The sequence below is a fragment of the Cyanistes caeruleus genome, chromosome 4 (genome assembly GCF_971803275.1).
Source record: "Cyanistes caeruleus chromosome 4, bCyaCae1.hap1.1, whole genome shotgun sequence".
In the NCBI taxonomy this organism is placed as follows: domain Eukaryota; kingdom Metazoa; phylum Chordata; class Aves; order Passeriformes; family Paridae; genus Cyanistes; species Cyanistes caeruleus.
Window position 1 is genome coordinate 25,731,010 of NC_141704.1, and position 26,487 is coordinate 25,757,496.

At 38.4% G+C, this 26,487-nt stretch overlaps 1 long non-coding RNA gene across 4 annotated transcripts; it reads left to right on the forward strand.

Moving 5' to 3' along the window:
* The first annotated feature begins 349 nt into the window (after positions 1 to 349).
* LOC111937098 (uncharacterized) lies at positions 350 to 7,318 on the forward strand. Of its 4 annotated transcripts, none has more exons than XR_015286267.1 (3): positions 350 to 920; positions 3,434 to 3,998; positions 4,524 to 7,318. It is a non-coding gene; the product is annotated as an uncharacterized LOC111937098 (long non-coding RNA). The 4 variants fall into 4 exon arrangements; XR_002868420.2 differs by having other exon boundaries at positions 376 to 920; positions 3,710 to 3,998; XR_015286269.1 differs by lacking the exon at positions 350 to 920 and having other exon boundaries at positions 3,239 to 3,998; positions 4,524 to 5,622; positions 5,866 to 7,318.
* Positions 7,319 to 26,487: the final 19,169 nt, after the last annotated feature.

Consider the following 26,487-nt stretch of genomic DNA (forward strand, 5'->3'; position numbering starts at 1 on the left):
TTCCTGACAGACAAATGAAATACTAAGGTTCAAGTAAACCTCCCCAAACTAAGGGTCCAGGAAATCTCCCCTTTTTTGCACGTTACCTATTCTTTAATACCTACGTCCTTTAAAATGTTCATATTCCACAAGCTATCCCGCTCAATTTGACATGATGAAGACTGCATTTGGGTTTTTGCTTTTTTCTTTTACTTCAGTTTAGTACAAAGACTTAGTAATGCAAATATATGGCAGATAATTTACTTATATACAAATAAAACCATACCATAGTACAAACTACCATTACATTAGTGGTAAACAAATCACTGGAATTGGACAGCAGCAAGATAAACTGGTGCTGGCAGTCAGGCAGATAGAGCTCTGCTGTGGTCAGTCTACACAGAAGTGACTACTAAAGCAGAGAATTCAAACTCCTGACCCTGGAACACCTATGGAATGGTTTATCTTCTAGAGATACACTCCTACAGTTGCTAAAGTCTTCAGGGAAAACCTGTCTAACTGCAACATTTAAAATTGCAATTCCCCTTCAAAAAACCTACCTTGCTGCATCTGCAATACTTTTCCTCATGTCTGGCAGTCCAGACAAAGCTGTTTATTAATCACACTATAATTTCCCCTCCTGGCTTGGAGTCTCCTGCAGCTGTGCAGAGATGCAGGTGTGTCTAATCAGTGCCTTGCAGGCAAGGGGAGGCTTGGTCTGCTCACAATCTGGGTCAGCACGAGGCTGCTCTCCTGATGGGCAGAGGTGGCTGAGCACACTGCCAAGTTTGATCAATGAGCCCTCCCTGGGATGGGCTGCTCTGAACTACTGAGATGGGAAAGCAGTCCTTGGTTTGCACAAAGGATGGCACAATGAGCCTACATCTGCTTGGAGAAAACAGAGAAATAGTTCAATAGGTGAAGGTGCTGAAGAATGGAAGGTGGGTGGATAAAGTCAAGCCAAGCAAATTACTCCACTGAATCTGAAATACATGAACTTTAGACAAATTCTTCACTTAGATTTGTTCATAAAATCTTAATGATTTTATACAAATTTTTAAAAAGTGCAAAATTTAAGTTTTACTATGTCATTTTGCAATGCCACAAATGCAGTTTCAAGAAATTGCTGAAAATTTCATAGTTCTGCTTAGCAGATTGGTTCAAGTTCATGTTGGAAAATCTTTCTAGTAAAAATCTTGGGATTAGACAGCAGAGAATTAAAAAAAACAACAACCTTATTTAAAATGCACATGCCTAAGACACAACCTGTGGAGCAGGTTTATGTTACCTGAGAATGACTGGAAGGTCTAGCAGATTGCAGTCTAAGAGGCTTTCAGTAAGTTTGGCTACAGTTTTTGTTATATGCTACAGTGATAAACAATTTTTGTCATACCTTATTAACAGCCTCTCCTTGCTATTATTACTTGTGCTCTGTATTATGAAGACTGTATCTTTTGGCATGAGTATCTTCCCATATCAAAATGCTTCTGGCTGGAGCTGCATATTCATCTCTTGTTAATGAGTGGAAATTAAAAACAATAAATGAAATGATGGATAGGACAAGGACATTTTCTGAGGGGCTTGCCTGCAGCATAGGTGCAGCAGAAACTTCCACTGAGCTATGATTTCACAGAATGACAGAATGAGCTAAGGTTGAAGGGACCCACAAGGATCATTGAGTCCAACTCTCAGCTCAGCACAGGACATGCCCAAGAGTCACATCATGTATCTGAGAGAATTGCCCAAAGGTATCTCTGACAGACTCTGATGCTGTGACCACTCCCCTGGGGAACCTGTTGCCCAACCACCCTTTTTCTAATATCCAACCTAAACCTCCCCTGGCACAACTTCAGGCCGTTCCCTCAGGTGCTGTCACTGGGCACCACAGAGAAGAGATCAATGCCTGCCCCTCCTCTTCCCCTCAGGAGGAATTTGTAACTGTGATGAGCTTTCCCTTCAGTTTCCACTTTAGCCACTCCTCAAAAGGTTTCTCCTCAAGGCCCTTTACCTTCCTTTTGGTTCTCTTTTGGATGCTCTCTAATAGTTTTATATCCTTCTTTTATTGTGGCTCCCAGAACTGCCCCCAGCACTGGAGGTGAGGCTGCCCCAGCTCAGAGCAGAGGGGACAATCCCCTCCCTTGCCCAGCTGGCCATGCTGTGCCTGATGTCCCCCAGGACAGGGCTGGCCCTCCTGGTGCCAGGGCACTGCTGGCTCACATTCAACTGGCCATCAACCAGGACCCCCAGGTCCCTTTCTGCAGCATCTCATTCCCCAGTCTGTCCATCTGTACATCCAGAGCTGCCCCATCCCAGGTGCAGAATCTGGAACTTTCCAATGTTGAACTTCATGTGGTTGGTTGTGCCCTGTTCTCTCATTTGTCTCCCTGCCCTCAAAAGAGTCAGCAGCTCCTCCCAGTTTTGTATCATCTGCAAACTTGCTCAGTGTCCCCTCCTGTACAATGTCCAAGTCATTTATGAGGATGTTGAAGAGCACAGGGCCAAGGATGGAGCTTGTGGAACCCCACTAGTGCCAGGTCACCAGTCTGATGTCACCCCAGTCACTGTAACCCTTTGTGCCCAGCTCATGAGCCAGCTGCTCACCCATCACATGGGGTGTTTATCCAGCTGAGTGCTGGACATTTTGTCCAGAAGGATCCTGTGACAGGCAGTATCAAAAGCTGTGCTGAAATCCCAAGGGATTACATCACCTGGCTTCCCTTGGTAGGCTGGGTGAGTTTCCTTGTCATAAAATGAAATCAGGTTTGATAAGCAGGACTTTCCTCTCATGAAGTTGTGCCAGCTTTTGACATTAGACTGCATTGTCTTTCATGTTTTTTTCAATATCTCCCAGAATAATCTTCTCCATAACTTTGCAAAGTGCTGAAGTGAGACTGACAGGCCTGTAGTCCTTGAAAACCAGGACAGTGTTTGCAGGGTTCCAGTCAGCCAAGACCTCTCCAGATTCTCAGGACTGCTCAAAAATCATCAAGAGAGGTTTTACAATGACATCAGCAGCTCTTTGAAGGATTTTGGATAAATCCCATCATGCCCCATAGATTTATAGGGATCCAACTGGAGAAGCAGATCTGCACATTTTCATGATTGACTGAGAGCTGATCATTCTCTCAGCCATGGTCCTCCAGCTCAGGGCACTGAGATCCTCTTGGCTCATCATCCATGTTGAGGACTGAGGCAAAGAACATGTTAAATACCTCTGCCTTGTCCATGTCCCTGTTTGTGAGGTGACCATCCTCTTCCTGTAATTGTCAGTGTTAATTTTACACCTGGCCAATTGCCATTAATAATTTTTTTTTACAAAATATTTGGTTTTACTGTCCCCCACAGTTCTGGCAGCTTCAACTCCAGTTGAGTTTTGGCTATATGAATTTTGTCCCTGCAGTGGCAAACAGTATCTGTGTATTTGTCCCATGTTACCTGACCTTTCTTCCACTAGGCATACACCCTCCTAACTTGCCTTATTTCCAAGAGAAGAATCCAGCTCAGCTGAGCTGACCTTCTGCCTCACCTGCATGACTTCCAGCATTTAGGAGTTGCCTGTTTCTGTGCCCTAAATAAGTGATATTTTAAAAGTGACCAGCACAAATGGACTTCAACACCTGCAAAAGCATATTTTCCAGGGGAACATACTTACTAATTCCCAGAACAACGTGAAATCTGCCCTCCTCATGCCCAGAAGCTGAATTTTTGCTTCTTTTCCTCCCATCAGCAGTTTTTAAACTCAATTTCTTTGTGGTCACTGTGGTCAAGATGGCTGTGAATCACTGCTTCGCTCACAAGATCCACTCTGTTTACAAGGAGCAGATCAAAGAATTGAGAGGAAAGCAAAAGACAGAACAGAGAAACAGCAGAAAAGAACCATCACAGCATAATCCTACTGTACCTGGGTGGATTGATTTCCTAGCAGAAGGGCCCACCTGGCTTATAAGTACTACTCAGGACAGCAATAGCTGTCCTGTTGAGGATCTATCCTCCTGCAGAGCCTAGAGGATACGACAAAGGTAGGCTGGATTTGGGTGGCAAACCCTGAGGCTCTGTCCTTTATGGAGTGCAGGCACATCCCCTAGTTATTTAAGTGACAAGCAGGTGTAGTCTGCACCCCCAGCCAGACCAGAAGGGATAAGAAATATCTGGGTTTAAAAGTGGTAGATTGGAGTGGAATTTGGTTCACTGCTTTGTAGCATATATGTAAGCTGTTCATGTTTAGAACCACATTTAATTCAGGGCCTGAGCATGTCTTGGCACACCAAGGTCGAAATATTCAAGTCTAGGAAGTAAAAGATGTGTTTTTAAAGGTAAGGATAGTGAAATCAATGAAAGATGCTTAAAGCATTTCTGAATTGGGCTCTGATTTTAATTTAATAGATGATTTTTTTTTTTCCCCTTTTGCAAAATACTTTCAGAGCAACTACTGTATACTTTTCATTCTAACAAGTGAAGGTGGAAGGTTGTACTGGGGCAGTGTGGAAGCTCCAGAACAAATAGGGATAAATATCTCTAAAACTTGCTGACTGTTTCATTTTCAGGAAAGAGGGATTGCAGGATGATGGCAGCTGACAGGAGCCAGAGTCCAGGGATGTGCTGCGTGACTGTCCCAGAAGCCAAAATATTCTCTGACATCTCTAACAAAAAATTATCATCATTATTATGATCTCTTGCATAGCGGATCATGGAACTTCAAATAAGCGATTCCAGAATAAGAGACAGTGTCTATTTAAAAACAGACCTACTCTTGATTTAAGGAGAGTGAATGAGAATGCTTTGTATCCTTTGATAATCTGTTCCAGTGGTTAATTATTCTCATTGTCAAAAATGCATGTCTTTGTTCCTTATTTGGATGTATGCTAATTTCAAACAGGTGTTTTCTTTTGATTGTGCAATTAAAACACTGTAAAGAAATGTACAAGGCACTTCAGACAAACGGAAATTCTTAACAACTTCTTTATTGTAAAACTTTACAATTGTATAATTATGATAAAACTGTTTTCCACTCTCCCTTTAGCTGGCTTGTAAAGATTTTTCAAAGAATTTGGCACTTTAAAACTATAATTAGAATGTAAAGTTGTAAGACGTTTTTATTTGTTTAAGAAAGTATAGATTTTATTTTTAATGGGGAAAAATACTTTAAGATTGTAGTTTATTACCAGCTTAAATGCTATGAGGCTACATTTTTTCCAATCCAAATGGGACTGCACTGTGTGAGATAAACCATTCTGAACCAACCCCAAATATAATGTTAGTTTCAGAGTCTTATTTCTCAAAGAATAAAAATAAAAAATTAAGTTATAACGATTAAGACCCGTGCGCTGTTGCTGCACTGAATACAGAGTCAGACTACGTGCCTGATCCGCCTCTGCACGGCCCATGATGCCCTTTTCCCACATCCATGACCTTACAGCACTTCTTTGGCCATGTGGGAGTGTGCTCTGTGAGTTCTTGGCAGCGCCGCTGCTGCCTGCTGGCGCACACCACACGCAGCCCCTGGCACCAGCTCCAGGGGAAAGGCAGCAGCAGAAGAGGTCACTGCTGAAGGGCCAGAAGGAGGCATGAAGATCAGCCAGGGATGGCTGTGGTGGTGGTGGTGGTGGTTCAGACTGGATCCTGCACACAGCTGGAGTAGCTCAGGTGTGGTGTGGTGGGAGACACAGCTGGTGGCATGGCATGGCATGGCATGGCATGGGGAGGACAGCACTACAGCCTCAGCCTCTGCCTTCCACGGATGCAGCTGGGGACATGAGGAAGATTGGTGTGCTGTTTGATGCCTTTATTATTGTGACTTCTCTCTCCAAAGCCCAGCCTCACATCCTCAAGTGTATACCCTAGCATATCTCACAGTGTATTTCCTTTGTTTTTCATGTGCATTACTAGCAACGAGAGCTTGAAACATCTCAGAAGACAGAAGAACTCTGAATGCAGCAGAATCTGCCTCTCAGGATTAAAAAGAGTTCTGGACATACAGGACATGTATTTTGGACTGAATGTCATTTGTACTCCTCATGTCTTTCCTTACTGTTGCACAGGAGGCAACAGAGAAAAAACCAGCAGAATAGGAAGCCAAAATCTACTTGGTTAGAAGTGTTTCTTTAGTTTCTTAAACTTTGGTGGCAGCTTAGATCTGCTACAGCCCAAGGTCTTCCAGCAAACTGCCAAGACATGACTTTAAGCTGCCCAGTGGGAAGAACTGATAGGGCAGCTCACTAGTGAAATGTCAGGAAAGAGGCATAACATTTGGCACATTTTTGAATGTGCCTTGTGATTTGGGGTGCTCAACTGAAACAGAATATGGGCCAGATATCTTTGATGGACAGGGGATCTGCTTTTAGAAATAGTAGCTGCAATGTCTCATGTGTGCTGAAGTCACGTCATGGTCAAGAGGGCACCGTGGGTCATGACGTAGCACAGAATTTGCACCTGCAGTGTCTGCACAGAAGGATCCACAGATGTGCTGCTCTCCCACCTGTGTATATCAATAGCTTTTCCAAGATTTAAGATGTTGACTTGTATAAAATTAGAAACAAATTAATTCATGTAGCGAATAGTAATTGCAAAATTCTTGAATTATTACAGTTTGGACTGACATGATGGCATAAATTGAAATCTGTGTCACTGTTTGAAAAGCAGTTTGATATTAGATATCAATTTGCTGCTAAGTCCAAAATTATCTAAATGAGAATGAGATTTACAGATAGTTTTTTAAATGCTAATTTTTCATTTATTGTTATTTTTATTTCCCAAATTACTGTCCCATGCTGCTGTGCTCAGAAAACTTATTTAATTCAAGTATTATCTCGTTATGGTGAGAGGTTTTTGTGAGCCACACTACAGTGAGAAAAACAATGCTATATTTGTCAGTCCAGCAGCACTGATGTAGCTATAGAATAGAGCTGTGTCCCAGGCACTGCATGAATCTTTAACAAGGCTATCAGTACTGCACTTAGATGCTATAGTTATGGTCACATTAGGAATAACAGCTCAACCAGCTAAATGTGGCTTCCAAATCATTATTGCTAATGCTTATGTACTAGATTTGGCAAAAATAACACAAATTGAATTTTAAATGTCCAATATGGTCAGGCTGAGTTGTCAGTGAAAAAAAAAATTGCTTTTGACCTTGTAAAGTGAGTCCATAATTTCCTTTTGTGAATTTATTCAAATTATGAATTTAAAATAGCAAATTTTAAAATGGCACCTAAAGCTGCCAACAATAAAAGTAAGAATGTAAGATGAAACTAAGAATTGATGGTATGGTAAATAATGCAGTTTTCAGAGGTCTCATATGTTCCTTTCACAATCTCACAACCATTACCTCCAGTTCTTTTCAGTTCACCACACCAGAGAAGAGAGTTAGACAAAGTGAGTAAGTGAATTGTCCATCATTCTTTTCTTTATGTAATAGTGAGAATCAATAAATTCCCATTCAAAGGGACTGAGTTTAACCCACTCAGTAATCCTGCCTCACAGAAATTCTAAAATATTTTCTTTTCTTTGTCATCACCTTTAAGCATGCAAAATGAGGTTTATGGAGAGTGGGAATTACAGAGAAAAGCGGTTGATGGAAGATTAGGTGTGTGTTTATATGCAGAAAATTCACAGTTCATCAAGCAGGTCCTCATATAATCTGTGGTTGAGCCACTTGTAGCACTTGTAGCTTGGAAATTTTTTTGCTCAGGGACATGATTTCTCTCAGTGCTCAATTTTGTCCCCAACAATTCGTGTTGCTTCACAGCCAAAAAAAAAAAAAATGGTGCATACTTGCATGCATACAGCGTTTGACAACATTTTTGAAATTATAAACTTTAAATACAGACAAATGACTGCTCAATGCATCAGACCAAATTCAACAAACCCATTCAGAACAGCTCAGAATGACTTTGTTCACGCATCCCAACATTTTTCCATCAACAGCTGCCTTTTCAGTAAAGAAGGAATTAAGCACTAAGATCCTCTAAACATGAAAACATTGAGCAACTATGGCAACTTTCATCACTTGTAACCTTGTGAAACATACTGCAATTCATTTATGTTTTTCCACCCAGGCTTTCAGTACTGGGACTCACAGCAGTAGGTGTTCCAGCTGTTTGAACAGTACTGTACAGAATGGCTATCAGGAAGGTTTGATTTGGTGTTTATTTTGGCATAAAACCCCTAGAGTTAATGTTTGGTACTCTAAAACAACTTTAAAACTTGCTTGGGAGTGGACCACTCCAAGGCATGTACAAACATATACGGATCTGTGCTGGAATACAGTGCTGGCTTGGAAGAGGGTAACTAAATGTGCCTGAGCTAATAACCTACCTTGGAATACAAGTTGATTTTACAAACTTGATTTGGTTTGCACCCATCTACTCAGATGTAAAATCAATTGTCACTCATACCAGGGTCTACGTGGAAAAATAAATAATTTGCTAACTGAACTCAACTGATTGCACAGAAATACACTCCATTATGAAGAGAGGAGGGAAACATGAAGCTGGGAATGTGAGAAAAAGGCAACCTGCCTTTCCAGCAGCAATTCACTCTAAAACCAGCTGTCAGCACATGCCCCTACAATCTTATAGAGAAAGGTGAAAGTTTTACTGAAATTAACATTATAAGCATTTAACTAAGCATTTAAATCTAAATGCATAGAAGGTCTTAATGAAAAGTGTTTTTACTTCCTTGAAATCGGTTTTTTAAAAACCTTTAGGATTCCAGCTTTCCTAGAGAGAGAATTTACTGGAGTGGCCATAATTTGCATTTTATTTCTGTGGAAAGTTGGTGAATTTGTAGGACAGTCAAGTCACATATCCTACTGAGTGATAGAGAAGTTTGTATAGAGCTTCTTGTCTTAATAATTCATTGCAGTACCAGTCCTATTCTGTAATGTTAATGGGATACTGTACAAGACTACAGTGTATAGGAAACTACTCTTAAATACATTCATCTCCTTTCCATCACAGCCACAAGAAGAGAAAGACAATAGAAGGATGGATTTTATGTCTATTCAGTTACATTTTGTGCACAAAGAGAATACAAATATATTGTTAGTCTTGCTCTTTATTAATTGCCTCACTACCTATTGACTCAAGCTCAGGTGGTATATTTTCAAAAGCATTAATAACCTCTTTGTGTTCTAGGTCAGTCTTCCTCAGTCTTTTAAAGATGGTAATTCCTTATTTCAAGTCAATATTACAACCACCCCTACATTTATTATAAAGTGAGAGTAAAAAATGTTTATATGTGGTAATACAATGGGCTGGTTTAATCCAGTGTGTGTTGAAAGAATGGTTATATCCATGCCTGAAAATCAACCCTGAATGGTATGTCTTGGGCCTCCCTTCTCTGATTGTCTCCGTGTGGGATGTGACCCATCGGTACCCTAGGAGGTACCCATCTTTCCTATCCATACAAGAGTCCAAGACAGATTGCATGCATCCAGCTCTTGTCTCAACTGAGACCAAAAAACCAAAAAAACCCACAAAACCACAAAAAAAAAAAAAATATTTGCACCCATGTTGGAGAACTAGGAAGTGCTACACAGTCAGCATTTTGATTTTAATCAGAAAACACTGGGGACTGAAATAGGAAGGAAGAGTCAATTGTGGTGGTTGGGAGGGAGAGGATCTCACAGATCTCAGGTACCTTGATGGTTTTGACATCCTGAGAGTTATTCTGGGACTAGGGCTCTGCTTATACTTTAAACTCTTTGCAGACCCACTAATTTTGCAGTCACGAACTATCACAGCGTGATGACACAGCACTGCTTCAGGCAGATAGTGGCTGCAGGCTGAGGAGATGCCTGATGTCCAATTCTGTATTTCTGCTCTTACTCACACAGCCCAGCACTCATTTCAGAAACAACAAATAGTTGCAGGGTTTGTCACAACTGCAGTGCCTCATTTCTTCATCCCTCAGGCTTCAGCTGGCCTTTCGATTCTGTGGAACCTCTCAAACTTTCATCTTCCAGTCCAATATTTCTGGCACCAATTCACTGCATTCACCTTGGCAAACCAATAATCTGTTTCTGCACGTGAGTCCTTCTCTCCTTGAAGGCATTATAGGGCAGTTTAGCCATTTTCCAGTCTTTTAAAAGGACAGTATAATTAATGCCACACAAAAGCATACTGGAGAAGTAATGGCTTCCCATCTCTGAAATAATGGGCAACCAGTGCTTGAGGTTGTATTAAAACTTAGGTAAAATAGCTGAAGAGACTACCAGCACTGTGTTATCTGTCCAAGACAGATGAGTCCAGCTGCATTTACTGGCTTTCTTCATGTGCTCTGGACTTTCTCTGGCTAGGAAGAAGCTCTGTGCATCTGCCAAAACCTTCCAGGCTGGGAAATCTTCTGGTTCTGAGATTGTTTGTGTGACCTAATAGGATTGGGCCCACATTAAGTGTGTCCTTGCAGGGCAAGTAGAAATACTTGGGAGTGTGAGAAAATTAGTGGAGCAAGATGGAACCTGTTCAGATCCTACATGTCCGGAGTAAGTAATTGTGGTAGGAGCCAGCTCCATTCCAGAGGGATCAGCTGAGTGTTGCTGTGACGTTTGTGAGTATTTCCAGCTCTGAAACTGTCTTGCAATTTTGCATGAGCTCATTCTCCATGGAGCCAACTAGACTTTTTTTATTCTATCTCCAAGCCATATGGAGACTAGTCAAAACTTTCCCAAAGCCACATGCCAACGCTGGAAAGGGATGCTCTCCCGCACCTGCTGGACCAAAACTGTTACCCATATTTGGGACACAGACAATCCACAGCCAAATTCTATCATCATGGATAAAAATACCTCAAAAAAAATTCTAAAAATCATAATTTATTATTTTCTCTCTTATATCCTGATAAATCCAAAGTACTTCAGGTATAGCTGCACGGTCTGTTTGTCTCAATCTTGTGTTTTTTAGTTTTAGGTGCTGTGTGTGTGACAGAGAACACAATTCAATACCTCTTTAGGATTTCCCCTATGAAATGTAGGTGTTTCCTCCTCAGGAAGGTGACTTGCTGTGACCTTTCAGAAAACTCGTTATCATTCGTCTTTGGCTGCTTGGGACTTGCCTTTATTTACTCCCTGCTGTCCTTAGAAACTGCATTAAGTGCTCCTTGTTGTGGCCACTCAGGCAGCAACCTCAGAGTTTGCAAGACCCTAAAGACAGGTTTGTAGTGCTGTTCTCATGCTGTGTTCAAGTAGTCTTGGATTCTCTAACACAGGTTTCACCTATTTCAGGAGCATTTCACCAGGCATCAAAGTACTTAAAATATGGTCTTTAAATTGGAAATACAGCTCATGGGGTGTGGCTTTGAAGGCAATTCCAGTTTTTATCAAGTCAGATGTTTAGTTTAGCACTGTGCTGCTCTCTGTAAGTAAAACTTAATATAGTACTGTGTAAAACAAATTTAGATATGGTGGAAAAGTATATCGCTGCTCCCAAGATAAGAAGAAATACAGTTTCAAGTGCAGTATTTGTACTCAGACCTATTTTCTGCCTTTGAAACGGCAGTGGGTCAAAAGACAGATAAAATTTCTTGAAGTGAGTAACTCAGGGATCCTTTATGGTTGTTATTTTCTGTGTGGAAACACCATCTGAAGCTCATGCCAAAATGCTACATTATTTCCGCAGTTTTGTGTGTAAATTGTGCTGCTTTAGACTGAATAAAAATACTAAAATTATTCCTTATCGAATTTCTTGATCACTGTAGCTAGGACTTAATGAAGAATGGTGTACAAAAATAAAATAGAATGGTATGTTATGGAAAACTACTTGTCTAAAACCAGTTTATGGCTACAAAGTGTATTATTCCATCAGTATTTAGGTAGTTGCCATGACAAATTTGATACCATTTACCTAGCCTGAGTTTCCATTTGTCTCCAGGGTATTTTAGACCAGGAAAATAAAAGTAGATGTATGGTGTTGGTTTTGGGATTTTTTTCCTATTTGATAGGCTTCTTCACATTAGATGATTGTCTTAATTAAGCTATTAGGAACTTTATCATGACATATTCTCTGCATCCAAAAGACTTCCGAATATATGAAGTCATAATGCAACAAAATAAAAACTATACCACAAAATGTAAATGCAGTATGTACAGGTGAAACAGTAATATATGTGAATAGAAGGGACATGAAAATTGCCACAAAACATGATATGATAAACAAAATATGATAAACACAGATTCAAGGAAAGACTCAGAAGTTGTTATTTCCTTGGTGAGATATGGAGGTTTCCACATGACAGAGGAAATCCTGTCTAATGGCTGCTCATTACATATCCTGTTTATTCATAGAGCATCTCTAGAAAAATGTGTATTTTCACTTAGACTGGTACTAGGAAAAAAAAAAAAAAAAAATACCAGAAGATTCCCCAGAACTTCAATTTTTTTGATTGTATGAGTTCTTTTCACTAGAACAAAAGTGTGTCAATGCAAAAGTAAGAAACCAATCAAAACCAAAAAAATTCTTAAACTTCAAATCTTTTCATGTTTGAAAGATAAATATAGTGAAAGTATGCTGATTTTAGAAGTTACTTGGTAAGGACAAAAAGCAACATGTCTGCATAATGTCTGCAAGCTTTTCCAGCAACTTCAAAGATGGGCATTTATGGCAGCAAGACCAGGATGTGAATCTACAGTATCATTATGTGGACAAAACTGAAATAAACATCTACTTTATGTCTACTAGGATCTATTTTCCCATCAGTAAAACCCAATAAATGGTTAGATCTACTATTACTATGGAACTGAAGAACAAGATAAAGCAAAGAAGTTCCTCCTCCGAACTCTGCTTAGTAAGAGTCACTAAATATCAGTAACACAAATGTTCAGCTCACAAATAAGGAGATGCTGTGAGATCCTCCATTAATTTACTCTCGCCTGATTAACACCTAGCACCTGAAATTTATTCTCCCCCAATAAGTGTAGTGGGAATATTTTAAATAAAACCCAGGAAATCTTGATTTTTTTTTTCTATTAATTTCTATTCAATGGCATTTTTGTACCCTGAAAACTACATTGTTGCATTTACATGAAACAACTATTATTCATATTCATATTCTTAATAGAACAAAAATGGAATATCAAGAGAGGAATTAGAATTTTTGGCAAAATTTAGAGCAAGAAAATATTCAACAAAGAATAAGATTCTTTTGGGAAACAGTTTTAAATACTGCTGATGTGCCGTATTTCATTGTTCTAAGCATTCTAAAAAATGTTAGGGTACCCTTTTAATATGTGCTGGGGCAATTTTTCCACAACTAAGTTTTCCTTTTGCTAATAATATCATTAAAATTAATATTTTTCAAACAATTTTCACTGCATTAATAAGTTGTTTTCCCTCAGTGTGTGTTCTAAAAAAAAATCACTAAAACTATGGTAGTTTGATAATGTTGTTTAAGGTTGAAAGACAGAGAAAAGTTTCATACTAAATCTCACATCATACCCTCAGCAGACAAGATACTGTTTGGGCTGGCTTGCTGCACTCTTAATGGAGGGAAATGCTGTCTCTGTGTAGTCCCTCTTCTCACATATCTGTCTTAAAAATAACATCAATAAAGATGTGATATGCCAGTAACATTCATTAGGGCAGACCTGAAGCAACTCAGACTGTGGATCAAATTTCTAGATATTGAAAATGAAGCTAAGATTCTGACACTAAGTAACACTCACATTAGCATCACAATATTTGTATCTGAAAGGTCCCAGCTAGAAGTGATGTGATTCACTGGCTGATACCCATCTTGATGGACAACACCTAAGATTTTCTGATCTGTGAGACAGGTAACTCAGTTTCAGGAAATGTCTGGTTGCTTACAGTTTTATCTTTTTCAGGCATGGAAAGCCACCAAAACCTTGATGAAGAAATTAATTCCTAAGTAAAAAAAAAAAAAAAAAAAAAAAAGGGAGAGCAAAAAATAAAAAAAAAAAAAGAAAAAAGAAAGGAACATGTATGCTTTCTGCATGCCACTTTATATGAGCAGTCTGACACATTTTTTTTTATATTTTAGTGACATTTGCTGCAATACAGCCTGTACTACAGGGAAAGTAACAGCCTTTTTTATATATAATCGATACTGTACCAACCCAGTTCAAAGACAAGTCAGACTAACAATACTTTGAGATGGCTGGCACATTATGCATTCTGGAAATTCTAATTTTATGTAAATTTTGAAAATGTATGCATGTGCCAGAGTTTCTCTTTGTTCATGCACTGTTTTAGCATGTGTAAGTAGGAGAGGCTGCCATACAACACGGGATGCAAAACAGCAGATGGGGGTGATTTAGTCTCTGAGGAACTCTAATTTCCTCTGAAAAAGTACTCAGGTTTGTTATTTTATTACTATGGGGAAATATATATTTTAAAATATATTAACAATTAGTGCTTGTCTAGTTGGAAAATATCTCAGAATACCTTTAAGAAATAGTTCTCTCTGTGGACACTAATTCCTCTGCAGGAGTCCACTGTGAAAATGGATTAAGCTAAACTGGAATAAACCCCCGAAGTCTTAGCGTTGCAGAGCATCTACAGAGAGACTTAGAGCATAGCAGTTATTGTGCTTGAAATTTATGCCCTGACATATTTTGTTGTGACTTCCTCATACGGACAGACCCGCTCTTTATTGCCTCCAGATGCAGTTACGAAATTATACTACTTCTTTCTGCATTTGCTGATAAAACTCTACACTGAAGACTGATTAGGGGTGACTAAACTTTGCAGTCAGAGGTTGAATAGTGCATCCCTGAAATACTCATTTTATGCAGATTTAAAAAATAAATACATTTACAATGGTTTCTTCTTTGTTCTGCAACTGTTCTGGCATGTCAGATTAGTGGTAGATGCCACACAGCAGGAGCCAGGAAATTCTGTCTGAAAAAGAGATGAGGTTTAGAGTAATTTTAGTTGCTGTCACGACCAGAGTTCCCAAGTAAAGGGACACATTTAATACTGTTGTAATCAGGATATTTTAAGCATTTAAAGAATTCGTGTTTGTGTTGTCAGATTATTTGCTGGAGTTTCATACCCAAGCAACTGTACGTATGTGGTGAGGGTGTAAGAAGGAGGTTGCATTTACTGTGCTCTTTTGCATTACTTCAGTCTCAAAAAAATTGTGACTAACACAATTTTGAAGTGTCAAATGGATATTCCTGAAGTGCTCATTTTGGTTATTACCTTCCAGATACAAAATGCAAAGGTGGCTCTAGGTCTTGCTGGCGTTGGATGACCCACCACATGCCTATGTTTGTGCAAAAGTTCCCACTGATTCAACAGTACAGAATTTAAGACAAATGTATGGTGTTTGGGAAAAGTGTGCTTAGATTACAGGTCTACAAACTTTGATTTTTCTAGAAAGCCAAGATAAAAAAATTACTATATTCAACTGAAAATCCATGGTCTGCAGGTATTCAACTAGGATCTTCTGAATGTATTAAGTAACAAGAATATGTTGTATTATTTTGGAAAACACTTGTTGTGAAAAGAAATACTGAAATATTTTCCAAAAAAACAGTCACAAAAGTTTCTGTGGTGATGAACCTCTAGTGATTAATGGGCTGGCTTGGTTTCCAGATTTGCCCCACCAAGCATTTATTGTACTTTTGAGTTTGAATCCATGTGTTTGCTTGAATGCTTTTGTGCTCCTTTTGCTTAGGTCAAACACACAGGACTGTTCTTTTCCTTGGTATCTGGCCCATATCTAGTCCTAGAATGTCTGAAAGGTACATCTCCAAAATAAAATGAAACCCAAATAGCCAAGCAGCTGAAGCCCCAGGAACAGGCCTGCTAAGTTTTCCTTGGTGAGAAAAGCATTTTTTCCTCAGAATAACTCTTTCATGGAGGCTTAAAAATATGTTTCGAGGAAATTAGTTTTGCTTTTCAGCCCTCTAAGAACAAACATGTGGTGGTCAGCCACCACATTTCAAATAAGCTACTGCATTTCAAATGAGAGTATCATATTTATGGAAGTATAGGGGACATGGGATTTATGGAAGTATATTTTAATCTTTTTTTTTTATGTATAGATGTGTATAGCAGGATCCTGACCTTGGATCTTATGTTCTGGTGGGTGCACGGACCCCACTACCATTATTGTGTCCAGCTATGAAGAAATAAAAAGCATAATTTGGATGAGAGAGAGAGAGAGAGACTCAGCCTGTGGACTGGGATATGGAAGTATTTTCACTTTTAGTTTTCATTGGTGGATTTTTCACTGAGGATTCTCTTCTATCCTATCTGTTGCCTCTTATAAATCATACAAAGAAATTTGAAATCTGAAGCTTGCTGTTGTTGGCATTTGAACCTAATGTCAAAGTGCTTTTTGCTGTCCTACTTGTGAAGTAGACAACCTGTGTTGAATGTCCTTGAAACAGTAATTTTGGTAGGCTCTAGCCTTTTTCATGCATAGCAGTCTGGCTTCAGAAGCATGGATAACCCAAATATTCTTAACATTCCCTGGCATACATTTTCACCTTTGAAGAGAGTTACTAGTATTAGCTTTAAATTACCAGCTGGAGGAAAAAAGAGTAATCTGACTGCCCTTTCACAGTCAGTCTTGGACCCTGAAAGAAAGATGTGCAGACGCTTAACTTGTCCAGAAGCAGCACCAACACTTACATCTGCCTCATAAAGAAATGCAAAATCTATCCCATAGCTGCTTCACTAAATACATCTTCTGTGACACTTATAACATTAGTTTTACATAGTCAGTAAATTATATTTTCAAGTTTTCACAACTGATATGGGTTTGGATCCAGTCTTGGCCCAAACCTAGAAAGTTTACCAGTGCGTAACCTCACTGTGTAGCTTTGCATAGCTAAATATTTTCATCACGTTCAGTGAAGTTGTGGTTCACATTAATTCAGAAATAGGCATGATCCAAGGAGACCCTGCAGAACATGAACATCTGACTCTCCAGAACAGGCAGATTATATTAAAGTCTACAATGTATCCTACAACACAGATACAAGCTAAGAAGCTGGTATAGCAGTATGACTGAAGCAATGTAAGTATATATAAATAGTCTTCCTATTTTAATAAATATTAGTTCTTCTCAAATTAGAAATGTTTCCGTAGTAGAACAGAGAATAAAAAAATAAATAGAATTTTATCTCACCACTTATACATATTTACATTTTGTATTAGTCATACATTCCTTCTTTCCTTTGCTTTTCTTTTTTCCTGTCTGACGTATTACAGTTACATCCTAACACCAACTTCTTTCAGGCTGTTTCCACCACTCCTTTTTATGAAGGGTAAATTCATTTATGAAGGGTATATTCTTCACTTACAAAACTCGTTTTGTCTGTGATATTTCATCTCTGGTAGCAATGTCCAGCCTCAAGGATTCACATGATCACTACATGCCCTATTGATGCAGTAAGACAAGGATGCACTTAAAATTGTAGTGTATATTAGGGTTCAACTGAGGTTTGGGGCTGCATTTGCACATGGAAAAACTTGGGTCCTAAGGAGATGGACTGTGCAAGAGGTTTTGCACCCAGAACCAAAATATGCTGTATTTAAGCTCCTCTTGTCTTCTCAGATGAAAATTGCAAAGAGTGGGTGACAGGGATGTGTGGGTGTAATTGTATAGTTAGGCACATGCTGCTGTATTTTAGCACATACTGTCCCCTGCTGGGAATAATCGTATTACTGGTAAAAGTGAAGTTGTGTGTTCATCCTTCCATTCAAAAAGGTAGGCTGGTAAGGTCTTCTTTGTCTTTCCCTTTCAGACAAAGGTATGGTTTGCCTTGATCACCACCATGCCAAGGATGCAAACATTTCCATTTCTTGAGGATTTCATTCCATCAGATGGTATTGCTGTATGCTGGATGCAGCTGAAGGCACTGCAGAGGCTCTCATGGAGAAGGAATGGCATAGCTTGACCTGTCCATGGGATGGGCTGCCATGTGCCCACCAGCATGTATGATATCCATATTGGTTGCCCCAGGGAAAAGCTTCTCATACAGTGTTAGTGTCTGCCTGCTAGTGCCCCACATAAACCTCACAGAGCTTCACAACCATTTTATTTCTTCAGAAGATGTCAAATGGAAAGTTCTCTGTTCTGTTGCAAAAATAAGAGATGAACACTGATACTCCCCTCATCTCACCAGACATCAAGGCTTTCCTTCCCCGTGACCATGTGGTCAGTGGAAATCAAAGGTCTGGGGCAGGAGGGCAGCCTGGGGCCCAACAAACATAACAGGTCTTCTGGACTGACTGTAACTCATGCCCATCCCTGCTCTTGCCCATCTCTAGGTGTCTGGAGCTCCCTAGCCGACGGCACGCAAGGTTGTTTTGGTGCCCATGCTCTCTGCACACCAAAGCAGTCCCCTCGGGAACAGCAAGATTCTTAATACAGAGATGGGGTTTATTTGCTAAAAGATGCCATGGCTGTTTTGGTTATGTCTGGCTGTTCAATTAAAAATGGTTCTTTTGATTAAGCTATGCTAGACTTCATGAATTAGTTTATACTCCTCTTTTTCCTCTAAAATTTTACTTGTTAGCTCTATGCACATGAGGTACATTCTTGTCATTCATTCCTGCCTGGCAGTCGTAAGAAGTTTCAGGGACTGAAACCCCATACGTCCTTCATCAACAGTTTTTCTGTTTTGCAGACTGAATTTCTGATATTTAAGGTGGCATTTTCTATAAAGCTTAGCAATGCTTAGCAATATGATAACTGTCTGGTGAAGGTCTTGAATTATGTACATTTTGACAATTATGCAGTCTGTGTGTGACTTTCAGAAACAGGAACAATTTTTGTTAGCTGCATTTTATGTTGGTGTCCCTCTGTTTGTCAATTACCATTTTCTTTTATCTTTCTCAGCAGCTGTTCGTCTTCCCTTTTAGAGGGTAGACTGTATCACAGACTCAATGTGTTACCAAATATTTGTTTTTCTTAGAACCTCAGAACTGAGGGATTTGGATAAGAAAATTTTTCACTGTGAGTCACTGTTCATATTCTTTTTCAACACACTGTATAGCTAATATTAATAAAGCTATAAAATAATGTGTGAGTAGGAGTCCCCAACATTATTTTTTCCCTTATTTAAAAATACAGTAACAAATAAGAAATTCAAATTTTCCATTGCAAATGGATATTGGCTTACATGTGTGTCAGCCATGGGACATGTTGGCACATTATAGGAACATTGCATAAGTTCATTACTACTATGAGGATGCATATATTTTATTTTTTTTTATTGAACATTGGTAACTTAAACATTATAGGCCAAAAAAATGAGAATTGCAGGAGGGAAAAGAGTCTAAATTAGAGTTAACTTCTGGGACATTTTTATATAAGTGTTGGGTTTTTTTTCTTTTTTCTTAATGTCTCATCTCGAAGATTTCTTTGTCCTGTCCCTTTAAAGATTGTTAGTTTCAAGTTAAAAAACCCCAAGAGAATGAAAAATAAAAGGAAAATGAAAATAGGGGGGAAATGCAAGCTGCATGCCACATATGTGCATGTGGAAAATGGGTTCTCTATGAGACTGTCCATGCAGCACATCAGCATATTGGACAAAGTCTCCATTCAAAGCCCATTATGTTCTTTAACTAAAACTCCTTTAGAAATCTTTATCTAAAATATTAAGGAGCTGTACAATGGATTTCAGCACCCTGCATGTTCACAGGAGCGATTCAAGCCATTGATGACTCTTTAGCAGGACTGTTAGCTTCTCTTCTATGTCCTTCCTTAAATTACAAGTTCTTGTCCACCTGGCCTTCAGCTCTCAGGGTAAAAAAAGGTGAGATAAAAAGGAAGAGTTGTTTTTCAAACTAATAATCTAAGTATTACAACCACAAAAAGAAGTGGTTTTTGTGGAAGATGGGGAATTGATGTGGAAAGTAAGACTAGATTAACCTCCTGTCCTTATTCCAAGCTGCTGGAACGAGGCGGGACTCAGGCTGGAGGTTGTAAAGCCATGCAGAGATGACACACTCTCCGTGTTAATGCGCTAAAAGAGAGGTTATATTGGTCTGCACACTTCTTCAGTTTTGTGTTCTTCTGGAGCTGAATCATTCCAGAAGAGAAGGTGTTGTTTCACTGTAAAATACCTTAGGCCCTAATTATTCTTAATGCTTAAGGTTTCCTCCTGGAAAGTAGGACATGTGAGTTCAGCTTTCCTCACCAGCTGGGGACATGCTGTGTGTTTGGTGCCTGAGGAAACTCACTGGGGAAAGTAAGGGATACCAATGACACTTCTGAAACATAAACCCAAGCCCTTAACACCACACTATCTGCCTTGATTAGAAATGTGGTTTTTAAACAGAATTATATTGTTTCAGGTCTAAATCTTATGATGACCTTTGGACACAACTATCCTGTAAGTATAGTACCTATACTTCATGGTATTCTATACTACATGGCACTTCACTTAAGGTTTTGATTTTCCTCAGGCTGTCTCCTAATGGACACTACAGATCTCCTCCAGGGTCAAAACAAAGTGTTAACAGAGTTAGATCTGAAGATGGAAGTTTGGATTTAAAGTAAGAAATTTGAATTCACCACAAAGGAGACCTCAATTATTTTATTGTAATTACAAGCTGATACACTCTAATTTATTACAGTCAAGGATGAAGTTCTTAGGGAAACTTAGGTGGATTTTAGGTTACTAGATAAAAATTATATTATTTTCTTTATAAAGAGAACATATTCTGATTCATTAATTTTAAGATACATTGATTAAAAGGAATATGCTTCACTGGTCTTGTAAATCCCTGTGAAGAAAGGCAGGCTGTGGAAAGCAGAAAACACGTGCATCACTGTTTTGTGAAAGAAAAATGTTCAGGGTATTTTCAAAGGTTCAGTTAGAAGCCTGGTATTTAGCTGCCACTTGTGGCTTTCAAGTCCTTCCCCAGAGATTAGCAGTTGTCTCAAGGACAGGCAAGGGACCAGGTTACTTTCTCCCCTCTAATGAGTGTGATGGGAGCATGTGCCTGGAGTTTAGGCAGGAGACAGGAGTGACAGCATGAGATGAGTCACTTCCCATGCCAGCTACTTAATCTCTTTGCTTTTAATGCATTAATTTTTGAAGTGAAAATGTTGGTGTGAGAAAGCCATCACAAGCTGTGGCCAGGCTTTGGCTGGTCAGTTACAATAGGAGCATTGACACTCTTCTGTCCTGCTTGGGTTGCCTTTTCACAGTCTGAGCTTAAAGTCAGAACGTTCTTTTTCATGTCTGTTCTGAACCTACAGATTTCTGGAGGAAAAATTGCTGACGTAGAATAACAGAAAAAATAGGTTATTGTTGCAGGAGTTGCCTTTTGATTTAAACTAGACTGGAAAGCACAAAAAATGAGCTGTTAGTTGTAGGAGAGTTATCACACCAGCGCCACTTTCTTGTTACTCTTACTGAAGATGGAATTTTCATCAAGAAACACATGCAATGTTTAGATTCTTACTGCATCACCTCTCAAATGTAATAACAATAACATTCATGTCTGTTTCTTTGAGAACTCTACTGGTTAGTAAAATGACATCTATGTAATTAAATATGTAAATTTGTAATTAAATATGTAAACAATGGGAAACCATCTTTACAAGAAAATTATTTTGAAATTGAGACAGCATATGCTCTACCTTTTGTCTCTCACATTTAATACAACAACATGCAGTGACAACATGAATGCATGCATTGCACTGCTTTCTTCCCAGGCCATGTGTAAGGCAGAGGCCAAAGAAGTCAGCAAAGTTTTTTGGAAACAATTGTGGAGTTTTTTGGAAAACAATTTTCATTTTGCTCCTGGGTTTATGTTGATTTTAGTTATTAATAACAAAATTAATTCATGTTACTTGAATCAATGTTTTGTATTTAAGTAAATGTCAATAAATATTCACAGACATATTGAATGGTTTCCAGAGAAATTGGAGGTTTTTTATTGGTTTGGATAAACATATGTTTATTTAAATAATTCAAAATAACTAAACATGTTTGTTATGCACATTAAGACAAAGACTATAAAAGTATGGTTGTCCATAGGGTAGTTTACCATGTTTGTCCCTTTTCAGAGATGAATAGAAAAGATGCACTATGCTGTAAATCTGCTTCATTAAAGCAATGCTATTTTTTTCCCTAAAAAAGATTTTATCAGACACTTTTTTTTGTGGGTGAGCAGGATTTTTTGAACCAGTCTTTCAAGTCATCTCTTAAATACAACATGTATAGAAATAGTCACTAGATTTAAAATTAATGCTTTCATCACATAAAAATAATATATTTGTATAAATATGAATATAAGACCTTGTAAGAATGTAATCCTTCCAGATGCCTCCAGTTCTAGTTACTTGTTTAAAGGAAAGTCAACTATCTTGACCAAGTCTGGAGTGTTAATTAAACTGAATAATCTGGCATTGAATCCAGTGCATTTTGGCTCATATTGAGCTGTCTGATTTAGGTCCTGCAGGGTGCAGTGCTACCTTGCATGGTGAGCTGAATAATTATTTATATCTCAGTGAACACTAATATCTCTGCTTATCTAGCTTTACACAGGCTGTCGAGCTAGCCGTTCCTGAAGAGATCATTCAGCTGGGCAATGTTGTCCCACCCGGTGGGTCAGGGTCCAGCTGGCCTTTTCCCATTCTGTGGGGATGGCTTGAAAGTGCTGGAACAACGGTTTTACACCACATTGATTTTATAATCCCTAATCCAATGTCTCCAGGGGGACTATAATTCTTTGTAACAGGCATAAAACAAAGAGATAAATGTTAAAGTTCCTAATGAAAATGGAGGTACCAAGGATCCACTGAGGGTCTCTGTGTTTATTTGCAGGGTAGCAATTCACACTACTTAGGGCAATTATTTTTTGAAAACACTGTTTCTGAGAACAGCACAGTACAAAAAAATGCACAGGCCAAAGGTTTGTCAAGTTGCTAAAGTGAACCCACATTACTTCCACATTAATCAGGTTTATGAGTTTATATATTTTAATGATGCTATACAGCACTCCTTTGTATGAGTATTTATACTCACATTAATACTAATATTTATATGTGCTAAGGCAGTAAGGTGTGAGGCTGAATTTATGCCATTTAGCTTCATATATTCTTACAAATGTAGTCTAAAGGGTCTCATTTTGGCTTGGAATGTGAAATTATCAAAGACTAAGAAAATAATTTGAAGTCTCAATTCATAAAATACTTACGACTTTTGCCTAAAATTCCACAGTTATTTCAGGGTTCCAGAACAGTGCATGTTTCTATTTTGTTCTGAAAGTATGAAAAACTCCAATAAATTATCTGAATGAAAATAAAACTGTGAGTTTAACAATAAAAATGAGCTTTAACAGAATGAAAAGTGGATGTTGACCTCCATAAAAACAAATCGTAATTACGATAATTTTTCCCAAAACGTTAAAATGTCCTTGAATTCCTGCTCCCGTTCTCCAGCATCCTTACAGCACTTCCAGCATGGTATGGTCTTCAGGTTTAATAAGCAACCACTTTTTTCCATCATCTAGGTCATTAACAAAAGTACTGAAAATCAGAACAAGTTGGATCCCTGTGCATGCATCCTTCCATTCCTGACAGTGAACCACTACTAAGTTCTCTCTGAGTATAGTTTTCTACTGATCACATAGGAGTTTTATGAAAGCTATGTTTTCCTATCTGGCTTTTAAGATTTTCATGTGAAGTAAGTTTACTCCCTGCTGAAGACCAGCCACAGCAGCCCCAGGACCACATGCACAAAAAGGTGAGCAAGAGTGATGCTCTTACCTGAGGCTATAGCACAGAGCCTGCTACCCTGGCTAGCTTTGTCCCCACTGGGTGTGTGCAGCAGGGATGTTTCCACCATTCAAGACAGATATGTGCATATTGATGCTCCAATTAAAAAAAAAAAAAAAATTTGCCTCTCAGGTCCAAAGGGACCAAAGGGACTATGCTGATTAGTGAGGCTAACAGCTAAAGTCTAGTCTTAACATATCTCACCCCAAAATTCCTCCATGAAGCCCAGGGTTGTTCATTATCTGCACATCCTTTTGCATTTTAATGGATTTTCAGTCAGCTTGAGGACAGAAGGGAACAGGCTCTGAAGAGTTGAAGGAATACCCACAATGAAACAGTTTTCCTTTCTTTTCTCTATGCTCACAAGAGGCTAAAGGATCACCTAACATCACTGCTTAATGAGGAAGTAATTCCTCTTGGAAGTCCAGCAACTTTGGTGAAGTTTTAGCTTATCAGTCAGTAATATGCAGGAATATCCTGCTAAAGATAATCAGTGATGGAGATTTTACTAGCACTTGGTGAGCTGTTACTCAGCATAACAGGAAAGAAAGGTAGGTTTTAAGACCACTGCTTCTGATGTTCTCGAGGTTCCTGGTAATAAAGTGTCCATGACAGCAACAGCTTAGGGAAGTCATAAACTCTGTAGCCTTATTCCCATCTTATCCTGCTCTATGGTCTCATCTGTCTCTCCACCTTCATCCTTGCAACGATGCCTGTGGACATCTATTTTGTGGCTGTCTGTATGCTTCAGGGAAACATATAGTAAAATGAAGGCTTTTAATACAGCTCCAGGTATCTTAAGTAGTAAATAAGGGCAGGAACAGAATCTTATCCTGCATTCACACATTGATGAATTGTACTAAGTTTGATGTTTCTTTAAGTCACAGAGAAATATTAGTCACTGAAAATGTATTTAATGACATAAATGAAAAGGTCAGTAAGAAATGCAGCATATTACTCTAAAATTTACAGAATTACCATTTTGAATATGAAAAAAAATACAAATTTGAGAGCAATTAGAGTTCAGTGCATCTGAATTATTCAAGGTACTCATTGAATAAGGCTCCACATTATAACTGATTTCATGGAACAATTTTAACAAAATTCAGAAAACAATTTTAAGGAAAAAATGTAAAAACTGAAAAAGTTACCATATATAGTTCCTGTAGGTAACATGACTGCAAATTGAATTCTTCAAATATATTTTCAAAAAAATATTATGTAAGAAAAAGCACAAGAAAAGAAGACATGAAATGAATGTGAAATTCTCATACCCCAAACTAAAAGCAAAATAATGTTTCATTATGTCCACTACATATATGACTTTGTGTTAACTACCTCCTGAAAACAATGTGTGTTTAATCCTGAAAATCATCCGTCTTATGATATAACAAAGGGATCTTTGGGAAAATATTTCACTAATAGTTCTTCATGGTAACAAATCTCTTTTAAGATCCAAGCATTACAAACTGCTGAATTCCAAATTTTAACAGAAGAAATTATAGACTAGAATAATTCAAATTTAGTCCCAGGAGGATTGACAGATCAAGGTATTAGGAATGAGCACACATTTGAACCTGAAACATCTTTCTCAGGAAATGTTGTTGTCTGTTGTTCAGCAATAAAATAATTTGTGAAAGCTTGAAATAATATTGCATTTAAAAACTGCTCAAGAGAAACTAAAGAAGGAATTTATACAAAATAATATTCAGAGCCATGAGAGACTCTCTGAGTCTACCAAACCACATCTCATCCAAAATCTGATTTCATCCAAAGTCACTGGATAGGAGACAGGTACACATCCATAAGCTGTGGATGGTGGCCAAAAGGCAGGCATCTCTGACCTGCAAGGCAAACATGATCCAAATATTTTCAAGGGATAAATAGCAGGAAACAACAACAACAACAAAAAATGTTTGAGAAAGTATTTCTGTGCAGCTGTTTATATTAAATTCAAAGGAAAGTAATCAGAATTGTACATTGATATGAAAATGTATCAGCTATCACAATGGGCCAATTTGACTTTTCTCCCCAAATGTTCACTTAAACACTACAGCAATTGCAGGCTGCTCAGTACTTCCACAAACAGAGCTGAACTTTCTAATTCACAAATAAACATTTAAGTAAACACAGCATAAATGAGTATACCTATTTTGCTGAAAAACAAGATCGGGAAAAATTACTAAAGTGCATTTCTTTGTTTTCTTATTCACCTGTTACTATCTTGCCTACTTTCCCTTTTCCCAAGTGTAAATTATATTTAGACTAGCATACCAACATGTAATTACATGTATTTTCATTATCTCGTAATTTGGCTTGGGAATCTACACTGTATGCACAAAACGCTGATTGCCTGCAGCTGCGGACAAATGATTATTTAGATAAGCAAGCAAGTTGATGAGATGAACCAGAAACTTGGAAAAAAGTCACTCTTAGTCTTGGTGCTTGGAGGAACAGTTCAAACCCCTGGGACGCATTGGGACTAAAGGGTCTGGGTAAACTTATCTATTGTACTTGTTTTGGTATTAGCCAGCAACAGTATACAATGTCCTTGACTGCTTAAAGCATAAATATTTATTTCTAAATGCTTCTTTGATTTAAACTGTGGCCAAGTTCTAGGGATAAGGCTATGAATAGCAAAGTACTACTGTATGACATTTATTTTAACCAGCTTTACTAAACATCATACTCCCCATCCTCATTTTTTCACAGCTCACTGTTTATTTAGCAAGTGGCATCTTCAGACTTAAAAAAGAAGAAAAAAAGAGCAGCCAAGAAATATGAAAAACTATGATAATG